The 19,885-nt window shown below is 42.6% G+C and overlaps 1 protein-coding gene across 6 annotated transcripts in view; it reads left to right on the top strand.

Moving 5' to 3' along the window:
* The window catches only part of LOC116430589 (uncharacterized), a 160,681-nt gene that overhangs the window by 69,196 nt on the left and 71,600 nt on the right, over positions 1–19,885 (top strand). For 2 of the 6 annotated variants that reach the window (XM_031984959.2, XM_031984960.2), the window contains exon 2: positions 16,346–16,484. The exons of the other annotated variants lie outside the window; for them this stretch is intronic. The gene's annotated coding sequence lies outside the window, so the exon portion shown is untranslated. The remainder of the gene's footprint in view (positions 1–16,345; positions 16,485–19,885) is intronic. 6 annotated transcript variants of the gene reach the window in all.

Raw genomic sequence — 19,885 nt, 5'->3', positions numbered from 1 at the left:
ATCGCATACACTTGTAATTGTCACCATGGCTCATGTAAGATTGGGAAGATTGAAAAAGGCATGTGTGCGCCACAGTCCATTGCGATGACTTTCGTTGGACGCATATATGCACCCACAACACTCGAAGGGCTAATACGTTCAATGCCGGACGATTTTACGAAGCGAAGTATGTATAAAGCAAAGGATACAATATGAAGTATAATATACAATTTTTATAAATATAGTATGAAATTATAATATACAATATGAAATCTACTGTGAAATAATATAGTATGAATCTGTTTAATTGAGCCACGTTATCATTCTTTGCACGTTTATCTTACTGAATATCACTGCTTTTACATTATTCGTAATACAGAAAATTTTTCAAGCAATTATTGGTTATTTCAATAGATTCCAGTAATCTGATTTGCGAGGTGTTGACGGTACGTTCATAATGTTTATTTGAATTTCGAAACGACAGAAGTCATCGCTGTTTCACATCGAAAGAATGGCGGCGCTTCGAGGATTATTCCGCAACGCTGCCGCATAACGACGACATTTAGCGGGCATCGCAGGAGAAGAAAGTCCGCGCAATTCCATACACGGGGCGAGGCAGCGCGTGAAACGTATTCCCGCCCACGCCGCGCGAGTCCGGGCGCTTTAATCGCGCCCGATTAATCCGCTTTGGCGTGGACCGTTCGAGCCGTGCTTGTCCGCCGGCCGGACGCGACGCGGAAACTTCATTTGCGAGTCGAACGAGTCGTTGAAAGCGCAGCGAACGCGGAAACTGGTTCTCTGCAAACAGCGCGCAGAGCGAAAATTCATTTTGCGTGATACTGTTCCTCTCTTTGCGAAGCGTTTAAAGGTCTTCCACATTTCCTGTTGTAGGCGGAGCTAAATTTCCGAGGTGAATTTTATAAAGCGAACTTTAGAAAATTTAATGAAACGTGTGTCATCCACTTCAGCACTCTTCTTTGATTTAGTATTGTTTGTTTTAGTCGCGAACCGTGTAACTACTGTGTTTTCTGCAATTGTTGCGGCGACATGGATTCGTGGTAACGGTTGGCGCCTTTTTTTGGCGGACCGGTACATTATGCGAGGAAGCAAGGTACACATGGCAATTGTCTCGGTTGAGCTAGCCTACGGGTGTTCTCACGCGCAGATTCTCCAAAGAATCGCGTGTGTTTGGCCACACGGACCGTTCGCTCGAGGCGTAGGGCCAACCATAATTTTCCTTTCAAACATCCGGGTCGGATTCGTACGGTTCCTGCGGGAGACGATCAGAGGTGGCTTCGTTGTGTCCAATTTTCGAAAAAATTGCCGGGTTCCTATGGTCTTGCACCGCGAAAAAGGAAGATAATTAGAGGTTATATTTAGAGTGGAACCATGTTCGAGTAGTACTTTCGCGAACATTAGTTCTTCTTACGTTTTCCAGATGAAGCGAGGCGTGTATTCCCTTTGAAAGAATTGTTGAGCCGCAACCGTCCCGTGTTATAAAAATGAATCAGAAATGAATAATTGAAGATTCCATTGCATCTACAGTAGGCATCTACAAGTAGGGCTTTCGTTAACAAGAGCTTCTATTACTTCTAACCTAACCCTCTTTACATTTCAAGTTCACCAAAATCACCATCCTCTTATCCTACTTCGTTGCAGTAACAAGTAACCCAATGTTTAATGAACAACTCCTAACAACCACCATCAAGACAAAGCTTCCATGAGCGATCTCATTGCACTTACCAATTCACACCATCGTCTCTAACAACATCACCAATTCAGCAATCAAGATCTGCCGCAACAAACCAACATTTTTCCGCAGTTTATCGCGCAGAAGGCTGTCCAAAGTGTTCATCCGCCATCGCAACCAACCAGTAACGCGCAAACGAACCCATGTTAAGCATCAGCGAAGGTACAACACCCGGTACTCCAGCGCACTGCAGATTTACCGCCCTCGCACTCGCATTAAATCCGTGTCCAACGCGTTGCGGCGTTTTTCTGCAACCCTAACCCTCCCACTCGCCCTTTATTGCGTCCCGCGAGGGATCTGCCCTTTCGTAGGTGTACAGTGCTGCCCCATTACGTCTCTCTCTCTCCTCCATTCGAATCTGCCAAGTCTCTAAAAATGCTCTTAACCAGGGAAAAGGGAAGCAGCGCTTCGAAAACTGCTTTACAGTTCTCTCCCTGTGACAAAGGCCATTCTTTTCCCCGTACGCCCATCGACTCCGGAGAATCCCATCCTTTCAGCAGAAATATCAACGATGATCCATCCATCGCAGGAAACGCGTCTCGCTTTAAAAACGGAGAGAACGAGGGAACTTTGTTCAGCGACGATCTTTTAGTGTCTGTGCATGTTGATGCTATTCCTGTTTGCTGGAACGACAGCGCAGTGGAATCGGTTTAAGAAACGAAAACAGGAGAAAATCGCAGTAGGGTTGACGGAAATAGTCGACGCAGTTTCAAACGCAGGATGCACGGTCTCTTTCCCGGCGAACTGGTTCATAAGGTTGCCCCGGGAGAAACTTTGCCGATCGATTAGCGCCAGACTCCTGTTTCTAGCGCAGATCCGAAAGGAAGCACGGGAACCCGGACCATCGAATTGTAATATCGTACGAGTTCACTGGTGCCGGCGGATCTCAGCGAAAAACAGTTTCCACGTTGGGGAAGCGTTGGCGAAACCGTGGAAACTTGTTGAAAGTCCGGGAACCGCAGCCTCCGGAGCGTTTAAGGAGTTCGCGGAGTTTCCGGGCGCTGGAAACTTCGCGTTGATCGGTGTCGACCTGTTCGATCCTGTCGCATGCTTTTTATCGACTCTATCTCGACGTTCGCGAATAATCTCTTCGCCTTTGGTCTTCCTTCCGGAAATTTAGTGAAATTCTCCTACAAATAGCGGAATCAAAATTTTCATTAGAATTTTTGATAGTATATTATAATCTCCACTCTGCATAAATTGTTTTTCTATTAATGTATTCATGTAGTTAAATATTAATATATTGGTAACAAGATAGAAAGATCTTCCATTTGTCTTGGCAACTTAAACTGTCTTCTATGCTTCACGAAAGTTTTAATTTGAAAATAATTCTACATACTCGTGAAAATACGCGTTTAGAAATTTGTTAAGTATTTAATATTGCAACATTAATTTCTCAATTGTGGTCCACTGCAAAATAAAGGCTGCTTATAGGTTCTAGCTTGTTCTTCGATCCTGCCAATTGTTCGGATCATCGAAGTCGAGGAAATTCGGAAAATTTATTTCCAGGCTCCTCGATGATCATACGGTCCAGCGAACGGCCAAGCATGCACGCACGCACGCACGCACGCACGCACGCGTGCCCCACCGCGCCTCGTGTAGGAGTAGAAAGTTGCTATTGTGCCGGGATCTGGTTTTATATAAATAGCTGCACTCTCGGGGTCCGATCTGCGGCTTGGATTTCCGTCGAATAATGGAATAATGCCGCGCGCTTCTCGTTCCGGTTGTCCCTGCTTTTTTCGTGCGCTCCGTTTTCGACCGGTCATTGGAAATCTTTCTAGCTGAGCGTGTTCTGCAGGGTGAAAGCACTGCCCAAGGTTGACGACCTGCATGTATTGCATTATCGAGTAGCGAGCTATTGGGGACTGTCTTGACAATTCATCTTAATTTTCATTTTGATGTGACAGACATTTTGAGTTTAGTAAGCATTTTGTTTTGTAATCAATCGAATAATAGGTAAGATAGAAAGAAAATAAAGGAAATGATATCTAGAAGTAAAAAAAATAAAACGGATGATAATAAATATGTATATCAATTTGAATTTAATAAAATGGAGAACTTAAACGTTCTAAAATTAGATGATGTGGTAGTTTTAAATTTACAAAATTTCAATGTTGAAAATTCGTATTCATATTTCATCGTCGACTTAATAACTTGAATTTAATATGGCCACATCGGTTTCAGCAAAATGCACCAGTCGTCCACGCTTCGCGACCCAAAATTCCACTTATCCCGAACGGGATACGATCGCCGAAGATTCAGTGTTCCTCGTCTCCGGAAGTTTCTCGTCGTCTTGTCTGCGTTTCTGTCCGCGTACGTCGTGACAGGAGTAACGGCTCGTCAGCCGGTGACCCAGGGCACACTCGCGAGGCGAGGAGAGTCCTCGAAACGTGCGAGGCATTTCCGTGGAACGGTACGCGTGCACGCGGGAGCAATATTGGCGAGTCGAGTGTTTTTCAAACAAGACCGCCTCCAGAAATGAAGGCCACGCGATCCAGAAGTTTACTCGCGTTCCGCGGAATACGCTACCAGTCCATGTTCCCGCGGCCATCTGCCAGTGAATCGCTCTTGATACAGTAAAACTGGATCCTATCGAGGATTCCTCCGACGAATCTCGGCCGGATTCCATTTATGTTGCCGCGCGACCACGTAATCATGGATTTGGGGAGAGAAACTGTACGTTTCGATGTATATAGGGTGTCCCGTGTGTATTAGTGATTGTCGATGATTACTCCGACTTTGAAACATTGAAACTGTGAAGTTTTCAAGCTCTGAAACTTTAGATTTTTCGAACCTTTGAACTTTAGGATTTTAGGTATTTAGGAGTTTAGAAACTTAGAACTTTGGAACTTTGGAATTTTGAAGTTTTAGAACTTTGAGACTTTGGGTTTTTGAAACTTTGGAGCTTTGAATCTTCGAAACTTTGAAACTTTGGGTTTTTGAATTTTCGATACTTTGAAAAATATAAGTCTGCAACTTTGGAACTCTAAAACTTCGAACTTTTGAGACTGTAGAACTTCAAAACTTCGAAACTTTCGAATTTTGGACCTCTAAAGCTTTGAAACTTCGACCTTTTGGAACTTGGAAACATGACGTTATTTCAATTATTTTGACTTCGAAACACCCTAGGTATCTCACTTATAACTTATCAGCCGCAGGCGGTAGCAAATTATTTCGGAAGCCCCGCAGACCGTCCATTTGCGATTGACACGGGCATACGGTGGCTCGTATGCGTGATATCGTACAGCCTAATATTCCTCGAACAGACGTGGGTCGGTCAGTTGCCTAATCTGGTTTCGTCGGATCGCTCGAATTCGTGGAATCGCCTAATTGGATCGATCGGGCAGTCGGAAATCGGCGGCTGCCGCTGAGGCCGTGAAAGTATGCGGCCCGAGCTGGTTCGGGCCCGATGTTCGTTCGCGCCGAGGTTTTTCCTCGAACCTCTCGGATCTCGCGAGCTCAATTTGTTGCCATAAATAACGCAGAAACTCGGCGACCGAGGGGAAGGGGAGAGGTCGGGAACGTTGTACCGGTCTCTCGGACTCTCTAGTCGCGGTTTCAGCTCACAACGGGGCGAAACCGCTGCTCGATCGTCCAAGTAATCTGTGTCGGGAGCGTGTCGTACGCTCGATTTCCCTTTCAGATCGGCGATCGTATATCTCTGCGCGGCCAGGCCTGCACAGCGCGCGTGATTAGAATCGTAAAATCGACGTGTATCGGCCAGTCGCGCCCGCCTACCCCGGTTTATGGCTGCTGGTGCGCACCGTGCAACCACCTTTATCGAGCCTTGCAGGAGTTTACCGATGTTCATTCCGATTTCTGTTGGATTATTATTATTCTGCGGCGTCGTTTTTTGGAATTTAGGGGTCGGCGTCGATCGGTTGATGGTACGACTGTTTTAAGTTGGAAATTATCGTGGTTTCAGAGTACTGTTGTTCTCTTAAGCTTTGAAAATTTAAAGATTGATTATTTGGGAATTTGGAAATTTGGCACTTGGAAACTTTGGAACTTTGAGACTTTGAGATTTTGGAACTTTAAAACTTTGGAATCTTGGAATTTCGAAACAGTGGAACTGAAAATATTTGAATGTTTCGAAATTAAAATCTTTGAAATTTTGTAACTTTAATGGTAATATATTTACAGTTTTTCACAAAGCGCTATCACTCGACAATTTAATAAGAAATAAGAATTTACTCGAAGAATTTCCAATATTCAAGGATCTCGCTGTTACCTTCGGTATTTCGTAAAATATGCAATACAAAGAGATCAAAGTACACTCGTTCGAGTTGCGTTCAATACAATTCATTCCGTGATTAAATCAATAAATAAGCAGTGGCTTCCAGTAGAAATTCCCATTGCTGTATCCTGTATTTTAATTAAATCTATGTACAATCGAAATGAATCCCATCAATGTTCCCTCCGCAAATACCAAAAGGGAATAAGTTTCCGGAATCTGGCTTGATGAAATAACGTCAGCTCTCGAATATCAGCTCTAGTTTCCAGAGCGGCGACGCGCCTGGAAATGCGATGCGACTCCATTCGAAATGGGATCACCGTGAAAAATACATTTCATTGATTTTACGTTCCTTTAATGGATACTCTAGTTGGCATCGTCGGCCACAGTTAAACGGAATTCGTTATTCCTCGCTCGGAGAAATTCCGCGCTATGTTCGAGCGACATTCGTCTTCTCCCTCGTGCGGCGATAAAAGTGGTGAACGTGTCGCGCCGCAAAGAAACCAACGACGACGTCGGCTAGCCGCGAAATCGAATCCCTCGTCGTTGGAGAAACGCGGTGGCTGAACGAGGCGAGAAGGATCGATCTGGGTTTCGAACGATCGAAGGAAATTTTCAACGATTTTTCAAGCGGTTGAATTTAATCCGACTTACGCTAAATAAAAATGTACATTTCCATGCGAATGTCTCGAGATGCGTGTAGATTAAATAAATATTTACTGGTTCTCCTCTCACTTTGGCTATATTCAATATTCATTTCGAAAGATATACCCTCATCTTTGGAAAGGTTTGAAATGTATTTAAAAAATAGAATGGTTCCAGATCGTTTTAATTAAAAGATTTAGCCTTTTCAGACATTGGAAATAATTTTATACCGATATTAAAAAAAAGTTGTTAAGTAATTCCACGAACAAAACCGTATGAATTATAATGAGAAACTTAATTAAGAACGCTTCAGAAATTAACTCGCTGAACTGCTTATTTCGTTTACAAAAATGTGATACTTTTTATTAGCAGAAAACTTCTAACAATTGTCTAGTCTTGGTAAAACACTGCTGCTTCATCCCCGGTCCATCTTCCATCGTTGCCAAGAAAATTTTTTGCTAGTTTTGCTGTTTCCCGGGGAAATTGGACGAAAACGGGTGAAATGGGAAAATTCGATGTCAATAATGTGGTGTATCGAACAAACATGTGTCCGGGAATCGAACGAAGCACGGGTAGAGAGAAAGAGAACGGTGAAACGAAGATCTCGCTCCTAACCGTTTGATCTTCTCGATTCGCTGCACTTTATTCGAGCCGTTGATACCCAGCTCGCTGGCAGTTTCCGTTGCAAATAGACTGCGGATCTTTGTCCATTTGCGGAGCCTACGAGTTTGCGAAACACGGCGAACGCGTACGCTTAACGCGTTGATTGCTGTTTATACCATTGCTGAGCTTCTCTTTGATTTTCTTTTTCCACAGTTTTGCTTCTTTATCGCATAAAGAATACGTTACACGTCAGCTTAATTGTTTTACTAATTTATTATACGAAGAAACGTTACTTGTGAGTTCAACTGTTTGACTAAGTTACACAAAGAAACGTTACACGTGAGTTTCGTTATCTTCAAATGGAAACACGAAGTTTATTTTGAAACATAAAATATACATTATTGATTCTCGGTATCAAAACTAATTCTCATACTACTGGAAAGAGTATAGAATGTATAATAATTACGTAGACACGTGAATTATCGATGGTTTACGCATAAATAGTGAACACCGTGAATTTAGCATCTCCTTCGATGCACTATCAAACGTTAAACTTCGCGCTTCACGTTTACGACCGGAAATCTTTTAAAAATCTGCGCCTGGTTCCAGTATTTATAGAACATGAAAACGAGAAGTTGCAAGTATATTTACATTCTGATTACGAATCGCAGACGAAGCGCAAGGTAACAAAGTAGCAAAGTGACGAGGAGTAAAGTGGGAAGGAACAGTTGGGAACACGTTGAAAATTAATTTCCCGAAGGCTCGAGCTTCGCGACTAAACGTGGCAAGGAACGAGGCGACGGCCGGCCGCGATATTTCTGCCGGGAATAAATTATAGGCGTGCGTGGCGAGGTTGTCGGCGACGGGGATTAGATCGGGAGCGAGGAAAAAGCGGGGCAAAAAGGAGGATAGAGGAAACGGCCGAGAAAAATGGCCAAGTTCTTCGCGTCTAAGGAATCCCGCTTGGCAAGGTCGGGAAACGGCCTAGCCGCCGGCTATGGCACTCTTTCGCGTCTGTGTTGGTGCTCACGGCGCGTGCGTTTATTTCCGCGTAAGCGAGACTGTCCCCGAAGATGATCGTCGCCTCGATTCCGTTCGCCGGTCGTTTCGAGTACATTAATCCGGAGCTCGAGGTCTATTTCGAGGACTCGTGTAACAGGAAACAATTTTATCCAATAAAACTGAGAGGGGAACTAAGAAGTTGAGATTGTTTGCTGCATCCTAGGATACGCTTAAAGGCAGAACTTCTCCTAGCGAAATTTCACTCTAAGTAATACTTGAAGTCGACATTTCTCGCAGCAAAGTTTCGTGCAACGCAGATAATATCCGAAATCAAGATTTTTCATTGGAAAATTTGGTATATCCTAGCTACTAGGAAAGTCAATATTTTTCATAACAGAATTTAATATATCCTATTACATAAAGTAAAATTCTATGCACTTCGGATATTGCATAAAGCAAAGTGTAATGCAATCTGAACATTACATAAAGTAAAATTCGATGCAATCTAGATATTGCATAAATCGTAAAATATCTTGACTTTCGAATTCTCTTTCCAATATCCTTCGATAAAAGTCAACATTCGAAGGCTGACCAAAACTTCTGGCAACCCACACTTGGACTTCGCTGTATAGTCCTGTGCTCATCGTGCAACATGATTCTAAGTAGAAAGAAATCACCTTCAAAGAAATGAGCATTTGCAACAGCATTAAAGAAGCTGAAACATAATTGTGTCGGAAAATGCTTGAAGAATGTGGTGACGGCGATGTTACGTCGTCGAGTAACCGTGGTCGTCGCATTTCTGACAGCCAAGTGGACATGATTTGGAAACGTCCGATGTGGAGATTGAGACGAGACGAGGACTGATCCAGAAATTTTAGGTGAGCGATAAATGGGAACGGACGGCTTGGCAGGACGCCTACCGGCGAACTGGATCATTGTCGTAAAGCTGAAAACTGGAATAGGGTGAAACGAGGGTACGAGGCTGCTGTGTGCGCAGGAACCACTGCACAGGTTGCTACTCTAGATTCTGCAGTCTGGAGTCTAGCAACGCGGAATGTTTCCCAATGACGCCGCCTATTCAATTTCCTCGAAGGACACGTGGAACGATGAATATTTCAGAAGATGGAAAATGTCCTCCTGTCATATCACAGAGAATATTGAGCTTCGCGGCACACTGACTGAAAATAAAAACTGATCATGGGACACAAGACCATCTGCAGTTTCAAGATCTAACAGATCCCGTAGCATTCAAACGAAATTCTGCAGGAAACATTATGAAACTGTAGATTATTATCATTTATTATAATTTCTGTAATGTTTCAAGTTTCTTATTGCATTATTAGCACTTATCTTTCAAATCGCGTAACTGCTTAAACATCACCGAAATATCAAGTGAGTAACACAAGAACTTCTGCCAAACATCTATACACACTTACCATTTATTTCTACTTAAAACATCAGTACCCACTTAAAATAAAGAGAAAATTAATCTTCCATAAATGATCAATGTCCTGTAATTACGCTACGTATCGTTATGCAAATTCAAATGTTTAAGAACACAATTATAAAAGTGGGATTACGATAGAAACAGGTTTTTCCTAGCAAATACCATAAAAAGCACTAGACATTGAATGTTTTACATATTTCCTCGTATCGCGCGCGTTCTATGTAGTTCTGCACTTTCCCTTCCCGTAAACATGAAAATCTACAGTCTGCTTGTATGCGGTCATAGACTAGCTAATTCCTTAGATGAGTCCTCTAATCTCTTTATCCTGTGATCTCCAACTCCCACAGGCTGGTACCCGTCGAGTGTGGCTTTAATTAACAAACGAGAGATGGTTTGCGATTCTGTCTTACTCAAACATCGCGGAACACAACTTCGCAGCTGGAATCTCATTCGGATCCAGCGTTGGATTACTTCCTCGCCGGAGGAAGTTCGCGCTCGTTATCGCTGCGCGCCGCCCGCGATCGCGGTGCCCGAGGAATTTACTCGAACCTGAACTTATCGGACTCCATGCCGTTCCGAAGTTTGCCCTATACCGCGCGTAGGACGCTGATATCCCGTTTCGGTAATTACGCGAAAGATAGTCGAGCGGACCTTTACAACCGATTCGCGAGTTTTTTAACCCTTTTCTTATAGTAACGTATCAGACCCGTGGCGAAGGTTTCAAACACAAATTGACAGGCATAAATATTACTAAATTCTTTTGAATTGAATATTATTCTTTTTCTATCAATTATTATATCTTAGAGCAAATATAGGCGTAGAATATGTATAGAAGTTTCTTCTTTTTCTCGATAAATTATTGATAACAAAGTAGCTGTACTGATTACAGTCGCGGTATAAATCATACGGCAAGGGTTAACAGACAGCACGACGTCTCGTCCGTCTGTTGTGCTTTCAGGGTATCTATGCTCGTTAACGTCGGCTGCAGTTGCTTGTGGAAACTGCAATCGGAAAGTTACGGAACTTCATTGAACCATTCGTCTGTCAAAGTGATTGGCTCTGGTCGAAGGAAAGTAGAATGATTCGATGAAATTGCGCGTGTAAAGAATATTTTAGAATAGGAGATAGGAATTTTCATCGGTAAACGATTGAATTTGTGAACTCGATGAATTGTGAACAATTTGTGGAGTGCGACAGTAGAATTTATAATCTGAACATTGGAAATATCAGGAGTTCTGAATAATTGGAAATCTAATTACCGAATATTGAGTTTTGAAATATTGAAAATCTAATTTCTAAAGATTGAAAACTTGATTTAAACGTTGAATTCCTAAATATTGGAAATTTAATTTCTGAAAATTAAATGACTGCATATTGAATATTACAGAATGGACCACATAAGTTTGATTAAATTTCAAATTTCAGAGTTACGAACAACATGTTTCACGGGTTTCCTTATTATCATACTTACCAACGAACTCTAATTTTTCGGTCACACCTAGTATATTGGCTAAGACGGTGGGCGTCCGTTGCGAGCAGCACCCACGGTGCATAAAGGATATTGCGCGGGGGCGCCCATCCTACAAGCGGAAGCTTCGAATTTCCTTGGCGGAACGACACACGCTAAGTCGTCTCTCCCGCCAATCGTGTTAATTCTTGTTTAACCCTCGAGCCGCTTGACGCTGCCATTTGAAATACTGCCAGGAACCGAGCGTGCTCCGATTTTCCGCACGATTTAGCCTGTTAACCGGGGACGACGAGTTTACTCGCCGACCGTACTCGTGTTTATTCTCCGGTGATTTGGAGAACGTGGATTCGGTTGACTCTTTAGATAAGTCGATTCGTATCGTTGGTATACTCATTTACTCGGTGAGTATTTTTTACTCGTTAACTTCATTACTAGGTTAATTTCATTTCATTCTCCATCGTGCGTTGTTTAATTTCTAATTTGTCGTTTAACGTTAACTATGACACGCGATCTCTTAACGTTACAATTAAACACATTATTTTGAAAGATTGTAGCTGAATCTTCAACCTTAACGCGTAAAATTCATTTGCACGCTTCTATAATGCATGTCGCTGTCTAAGCTAATGACAAACGACTGTTTAGATTCAGCATAAGTATTTAATCAGACCAAAATATCTAGGGCAAAGATAACAGTATACAAATGGCACGATGGAGGACACACAAAATATCGAGTAAAGAATACATTTTCGATCTAGAGTATCGGAATAAGATCTCGCCAGCCAATTTTCCTTGGAAAACAGACTCAGCCTGATAAGACCTACGTTGAAGAAAGCCCGGAGACAATTAGTAGGGGAACTGCGGAGGAAATTAAATCGAGTTCCCAGGCGTTCCGCCAACATTTTCGATGCAGCATTGTCGAGCGGGAAACACGAAGCTTCACGATATCGCGTTTCCAGTCGCCGATGAATCTCGCTGCGAATCGGCTTACCGATCGATCCTGCATGGAATGCCCTTGTTCCATCGCTCGCGCCGCGGCTTTTCGTTGTAGGTTATTGGAACTCGGCTTCTCTCGATTTCCATTCACTTCTGTCGTGCATTATGCGCGGAGGTTCTCGAACGAGTCGAATTCTCGCGCGGGAACGCGTAACTGGATTGCAGGGCCGTAGTTCGAACTGCAGATACCTAGTGCATAGTTACGATCGAATCGTTCGATTCAGGAAAATTGAATTATCTTTGCAGTCACTTCTGTGAAATCCTTCACTTCCCACCACGGGAATATAAATATTTCTGTGAACGTCATATCTCAATTCTTCATTGCTAGGTTATTAGAAGAAAATAAATATTTACATATAAATATTTCTGTGAACATCATTTCTCAATCCTTGCTAGGTTATTAGAAAGAAATAGCGAACTGCTTGCACCTAACGAATACTCTATTCTCACGATCAAACTCATAAGAGCAAACAATGCATGTACTACAGAATTCGCAACACTCGAAGATCCTCAAATATCATTAAAACCCTCGCTAAGCCAAAGCTAGATCCTAAAACTAATCCCACAGAATTATCCCCTGGATTCGAGCTCTTCTAAGACGTCCAGTTCACTTGCGACGATAGGTTCGAGTCTCTCACGATACACGTTACACCTGAGCAAAAACTAAAAAACGCTTAAACCCATCGCTTCTAACAATGCCTGCATCGTCTTGTGTTCCAACGTAGACCTAAACAGTCTCTCCGACAACGAGGGCGCCAAGCACATTGCCAAGGAACACTCTGGTCTAATTGCCTGGGGCTCGTAGGAGGCTCTTCCTCGTTGGCGTGGCGCTCTGGACACGCATCTCCTGGTCCTCCATAAATCTTCATTGGCTAGGTGTCTTTGGCATAGGAAATAAAACGGTCCGTGGATGATTAATTGCGTCGCAGCTCGGTCGTCCTATCTTGCGCGAAATGGTAACGCGGTTGCGTAACGGGGGAAGCCGTTCGCTTCTGTTCGCGAGCAGAAGAATCGTCATCGTCGCCGTCGTCGTCATCGTCGCCGTCGCGAAACGCCGGGACGACGAGACCCAGGGCCGATAATAACTCTCCCGGGACAATTTGCTGTGGACCGTTCCACTGACGATATTTCTTCCTGGACCGGAGATTAACGCGAGGCGACATTCATCAAGCTGCCTCGTAACTTTCCTCTCGGCCCGATGATATACGACGCAAACAAACTTTTCAGCCCGCGGTCGAGCGCCGGCCGATTAGCGTCGCTCGACGGACACGGGAAATTCTGCCGCGGGCCGGTCCAGGGATTTCCTTCATCCGGTGAGCCGCGTTGTTCTGGAAACGGAGGTCTGTTCGTTGCCAACTGGTGATGTTGGATTGGGCATACTTCGTTTTGGATGTTGGGAACTTTACCGAAGTAATTTAGATGCTTCATGCTCGGCATTGGGAGTAGTTGTTGAATGATCGAATTGAGCGTTCCGTATTTTTCAATTATAGAGGAGACATCTTAAGGATTCTAAAAGGAATTGTGAGAGTTCGTGGATTATTCAATTTCCTCGTTTAATCATTTCTCGGAGAAATTTGGGATGAGTTATTTTAAGAAAACGAACTGGAGAGTAAAAGATTTTGACGATTAGATAGTTCGAGAATTAATCGTGTGTTTTCATACTGAAAACTTTATAGAAATAATATTATAGAAAATAGGTATCATTTAAATAATATTAAATAGTGGGCTTTAGTGAAATGTATTGTCACTACTCTGTGGGAAATGTGTATAGAATGCGGTGGAAAAATTGAAGGGGAAACCATGCGAGATAACGTTACGTGAAAAAACGAATTGAAAATATAAAATAAAGCTTTTTCATTCGACGCTTCGTTTCCAAGATAATCGCGTTAAAAATTCGCCCGACAGATAGACTATTCAGTAGAAACAAGTCGCCTGTCCATGACCCACCGTTTCTACTTCCTGTAGATACCAACGCGTTCGCGATGAACACTTCGAACTCGATTATCTCGTGTACAAAACGTCCTATTAAAAAATTCAATTCCACGTTTTCCATTTAGTTCCTCATATATATTAAAATTGATTAACAACGATAATTTCTTTCCCGATTTCTAGCAAAAAATTGCTTCAATATATTTATCTCCAACCCAATTTCTCGATTAACTTTATAAAAATCGATATTATTTAATACGCATAAATCAAATAAAAAAACCCTTTCGTCATTATTAATTTATAATGTTCCAACTAAATTCGAACTGACAGTAAAGTGCAAAATTCCTTCGTGTTCGTTGCAAATCGTTGACAGTAAAAAGTTATACAACTCAGCAGCCGAAGAAAATGATACAAAGAATACCAACCACTATCTAGCAATAGATAGCTTTTTCCAATGAAATTCGATGAACACCAGAACTACCGAGCATTTATTGTGGCCGACGTATAATCCTTATAAAGATTGTAACAATACATCTTTCTCGATTTCTTTGGATCTTCATTACAGTATTTAAAAGTGAAACTATTTATTTTTCAGATCATTTTGGATATTCAGTACTTTCCAAATACTCAAAAATTGTAAAGTAAGAAAACGGAAACTCGTCATTTTGACGGATACGATAAGTTTTAATATTAACTGCTATCAGAATTATCGATATGAGACAGCGATAGGATGGAAGACACCTTCCGTTCGAAGTCGTCCAACGGTGAAGCTCGAACTCGCGCGAGCCGGAGAAACGTGTATCTCGTAATTTTCCCTCGCTTCCCTCGGATATTAGATTCGCTTCGCAACGGAACGATCCGGGGACATTTACATAGTCACCGTTTTTCGTCTGCATATCGCCTTTAAATTGAGCATTTGCGCGTCGCGATTGAAACTAACAACACGTCGAACGATCGGCTTCGGCAACGTCTCCTCGCGTTCGACGATTTAATTGTATCGACTGGATGATCTGCGATATCGCGGCGCACTTACAAAGTTGGCAGAGACGATCGGATCTCGTATTGCCCGGGACTCCGAACGAGAATCTTTATTGCCGGATCGAGGATCCTCCGGCGTTCAATTCTCAGCGTGTGCTTCGTTTCCTTTTTAGTATAAGGAACGAAAGAGATTTTCCCAGGAATCGAAAGATTAAGGAAAAGAGAGAGGGAGTAATTGAGAAACAAGATGTGCAACGAAAGAATGCGTTGCGATTGAGAATAGTCCTTGTACTGAAGCACTTGGCCTGAAATTGTCGTGATTGTAGGTTCAAACTGGAAGTTTGAAAAATTCTTTCTTAATTTAGTGAAATGTATCATACTACAACTGCAGAATCAGTATATTTATATTTCATAGTGAGAATTGCTTTCGACTAATTTCGATTGAATTCTTTAGTAAGCGGTTAACGCATTATCAACCGCTTCGCTTGGGATTGAAGTTATTAGAAATAGAAACTTCTTAATATTAAGTCATTAATTATCGCTCGAAAAGTCTTCCATGTTTTATGAGAGTCTTAATATGAGAAGGTTACAATATTCGCAAAAATCTTAGTCTAACATTGACGTCTAACGAATGGGCATTTGTTTATTCCCTGTTCATTTTTTTATCATTGTCTTCGTCTATCTCATGTAAACTTCAATCAAACGGTATCTGAAATCATCTCTGCCTTTAAAAATTCGATCCTAATTAGCTTAAGGCAGCGATTTCAAAACTGAGAGGCGGGAAATATAATGTATGTTTCTTTCATTTTTGTACACATACATCTTTTATTATTTAAAAATGTCTGTATTGTTTTATGAAATAAATGGGATGGACCGCCAAGATTAGATCTCTTTAAAAAGGGGCGTAGTAGCATAAAGTTTGGAAACCACTGGTTTCAGGAAACAGGAGTCGGCATTGTTCGAGGGCGAGGCACGTAAACGACATTCGGGGCCCCGTGTAACGCGCGGCCGAGCTAGATGAGATCTAGAAGCGTGTCAGGGCCGTTCCACGGTCGTCGGATACTTGATATTCCCCGAGAAACCCGTCCGGCGATTTTTAACCGGCAATTTTCGCGACGATTCTCGTGGAGAACGTAGTAGGCTCGCGTAATAATGTCCCTCGAGATCCCAGCTGCTCGTTTCCCAGTGCTCCGTGCGGGCCCCGGTTCATTTGGTTCCCACATTTGTTGTCCGTAAGCCACGGTCCATTTGTTACACGCTTCTCCGCGCGATGACAACGCGACGCACGAACGAATGAACCTTTTTTTGCTGTTTCAGGTGAGTAAGGACGTCGCCGCAGGTGCGAGCCAGTTGCACGAGGCTTTTCGTATTGGGCCCCAGGTTTGTAACAAGAGTCGAGCTCAACGGTTCGCTGGTCGCTTGGGTAACGAAGCTTGGGATGCGAGACTTCTATTTGGTACGATTACTAATTTTAGTAATTTACATGTGCACCTTGTGCAAGATAAGGTTATATTCGGAATGTTTTATTCGGGGAAATTGGGGATTGGAATCAGCTTTCTGTGACTTATCATGCGAGTCGTAGGGAATACAAATATGTTCCTCTATTTTTATAGAAGTACTATTATTTCGCCATTAAGATTTTCATTGTACACATGGGGAACGACGAAGGAACAGATTCTCCAATATAATGGTGAAAACATGTGAACCAACGGAAAAAGTCAACTAACAACTTCCTCGATTTATGGTTAACCGCAAAAAGGCTTCCGCGTTTGTCCTTCCATTGCGAGCTGCTAACGAAACACCAACGATAAAAAGAGGAACAATAGTATGTTATTCGGAGAAGAAAGAAATATAACATTCGCATTTATATATCGCGACGAACGCTGGTGCTCCGGTAACGTGATAGCCGAGAGAGGTCGAACGGTCTCTAAAAGAACGGTTTAATTGCACGAAATTATAGAGTAGAAGCGAGCACCGGTCAAAAGGCAATTGGCTGTGCCGTGGTTCCAGAGCATTGGGACTCAGTTTTTCCTCTAATACGAGCTGCCGGTCGTAACAGACAGGAAACCGGCCGGCGAACGTGCATGTCCGGAAGCGTTGATGCGCTGAATGCCTCGCTTCCGGTGGTGCGCCGTGGTACAAGCCGACACCGACGACGACATCGACCGTCCAATGTGCCAGCTGCTTGCACGATCACTTAACAGATGGCGTTAGCGGTCGGTGAACCGAAACTTCACCCTCTTTTTACCCTCTGTTTATCCCTTCACTGAAAGTATTCTAAATTTTCTTAGAACAAACGAATTTACCTATCGAATGCTTAATGACTAGAAAAAAAACGACGCGTTGATCTAATTTTCGAATAATTCAAGTTTTCCATAGCGATTTTCTATTGTAGATATGAAACTTCGAAGTCATGTGCCAACATTCGTTTTCGGAGTATTTATTTATATATTTATTTTTTGAAGTATTCCAAATTCCAGTAGAGGTAACTGAATCATGTACGGAACCCTTAATTACTAGAAAAAAGGCGCATTGATATTTTAGTAGAAATTAGGATTAGTAAATATTAGAATTTGATTTCAAGAATATTATTATAACGACTACTTGATTTCGCTCAACTGTACAGTTGCACAACTTCAAAGGTTGAAGGATATTTAGGAATGTAAATATTCTGTTCTGTTTGTGACCTTAATTAACTGTCCCGAACGGAGCGACAAAACAAAACAGACAGCAGGTAATCATCGTACACAGTTCTTAACGTATCTGAACGTTTAAACCGACACACGTGACAACCGTCGTCTCTCAGGCAAGTCATCGCACGCCGAGGGGTTAATATAAATCATATCCACCGGGTTTCATATTTTGTTTGACCGGCGGTACCGTGGAGACCTTGTTCAAACACACGAACGAGGCGTATACGACGACATATAAATTCGCTCGGTAACGAACTGCGAGGGTCGAATCGAATTTTTCGCGCACTCCCCCGGAACAGGTAACGCGGCGAATATTTTTCGAAGAGCACGTCCCGCGAAAAAATAGCGAACTGTAGGGCATGACGCTCGTACGATGATACTCGCGGCCATGTTTTCGTGAGATACGTCAACAATCTCTGCGCTGGCTCACGTCTATAACCGCGGCCCACCGAGTAACGGTAACCCCACGGAAAAATAAAATTGCCATAGAACAAGCGCCATCGCGGGAAATGGTCCAACGGATCGAAACAAAAATCCGGAATAAACAAAAAAAGGGCGGAGTAGGAGAAATAAAGGGTGAAGGGGCGAGGGTAAACACGCCAGGAAAAAAAGAGGAAATCTCTCGGGGGGGAGAAAATTAAAAAAGGAGAAGTGTAATGAAAGGGAGTTTACGGGCGCGCTTGAGATTCGCCGAGCACCCGGGAAAATTAGGGCCGGATCTCATCGACGTAATGCACTCCGTGCTCGGCAAATTTCATTTGGCTAGGCGGCGCGCGAACCGTGAACCGTGGACACTGTTTGAAACGCGGGAATGCTCGGAATAACGCCGAGAATTTGTGAATCTCTTCTTGGTTCTCCGTGCCACGACTTCTCGCGTTAACGTGCGAATTAGTTACCGGATTTCGGTGAATTACCTTGGCTCAACCGTAATCGATTTCGGGATCGTTTCGTTTCGTTAACGTTTTCGTAATTATTTGTAGTGTAGATTGTGGAATTATTTTATCGTTAATAATTTACAGACACATAGAGAATTGTATGTTCTTGGGTTCATGTCTATTTCAGTAATGAACGATTTATAATGGAAGAATGGAATAGAAAATAATACTTGACGATAAATGAATTAGGAGAATGGAATAACAGGAACTAATACTTGACAATAAACGTATGACACTTAACAGAAAATGACAGTAATGAATGATATACAAAATACTAGTCTTTAATTCGAAAGGATTGACAATATCTACAGTTTCTAATCTCTGTTTCAAAGTTTGAAGGGGTTGAAAACGCGTAAATAACGCTGGAAGATAATAATATCCTTATCTATTAACATAACAGTATATAATATATAATATTATAGTGATATATGATTTTATATTATATTATATTATATTGTAAGTAATTATATTATACGATAAGTAATATAATATAACATAATAAAAATTACTAATTCTCAACTCCACACTCTTCCGCACACCGTCATTCATCCCGCACCCAAACGCAGTAAAAATTATTCTCCAAAAAACGCTCGGTTGGAAACGCAATATGTGGTCAAAGGACGGAATCCGTTTTTCTTTTTCACAGCGGGAGGCGCGGCGTCCGCTTGAAACCAGTGACCAGTGGAAGCACGCGCCGGGATATTAATTACGAGACGTGCACTCCATTAATTAATACGAATATATCCGTTTCCTGGCCGCCCTCCTATTCTACGATTCGCTGAACACCGTTGAACACGGAGGCAGCGAACAATTCCGACGATCAACGATTGGCTCTTTTTTCCTCTTTTCCTTTCATTTATCCTCTCTCGAGCAGATTTTCTGTTCCCGGGAAAGGTCCAGCTACGCGGTCCACTGTTTTAATTATCGACAAAAACCAATGCTTGCCACCCCCGCGGTATTTATTCGCGAGCCGGCCATCCCTTCGATGGGCGGGACGCAAACATAATCGGGTATTTGTAATCGGCGCGGCATTAATTCCATTGTTGCGCGTATGTCAACGATATATTATAGATACCGTTGTTATTGCCGTCCCTCGTCCGGTATCGCGCGCGCCACCCGTAAACGCGAGCGTTTAATTCAGTCGATTCTAATTTATTCGATTCGACGGTGATCCCCTTTCCGCCCGCTCTTCCGACCGTTATCGGTCGGTTCCGTCGCAATGAAAAATT

This window comes from Nomia melanderi, chromosome 11 (genome assembly GCF_051020985.1).
Source record: "Nomia melanderi isolate GNS246 chromosome 11, iyNomMela1, whole genome shotgun sequence".
NCBI lineage: Eukaryota > Metazoa > Arthropoda > Insecta > Hymenoptera > Halictidae > Nomia > Nomia melanderi.
Note: the sequence above shows the minus strand (reverse complement) of the source record. Positions and strands in the feature narration are given on the sequence as shown.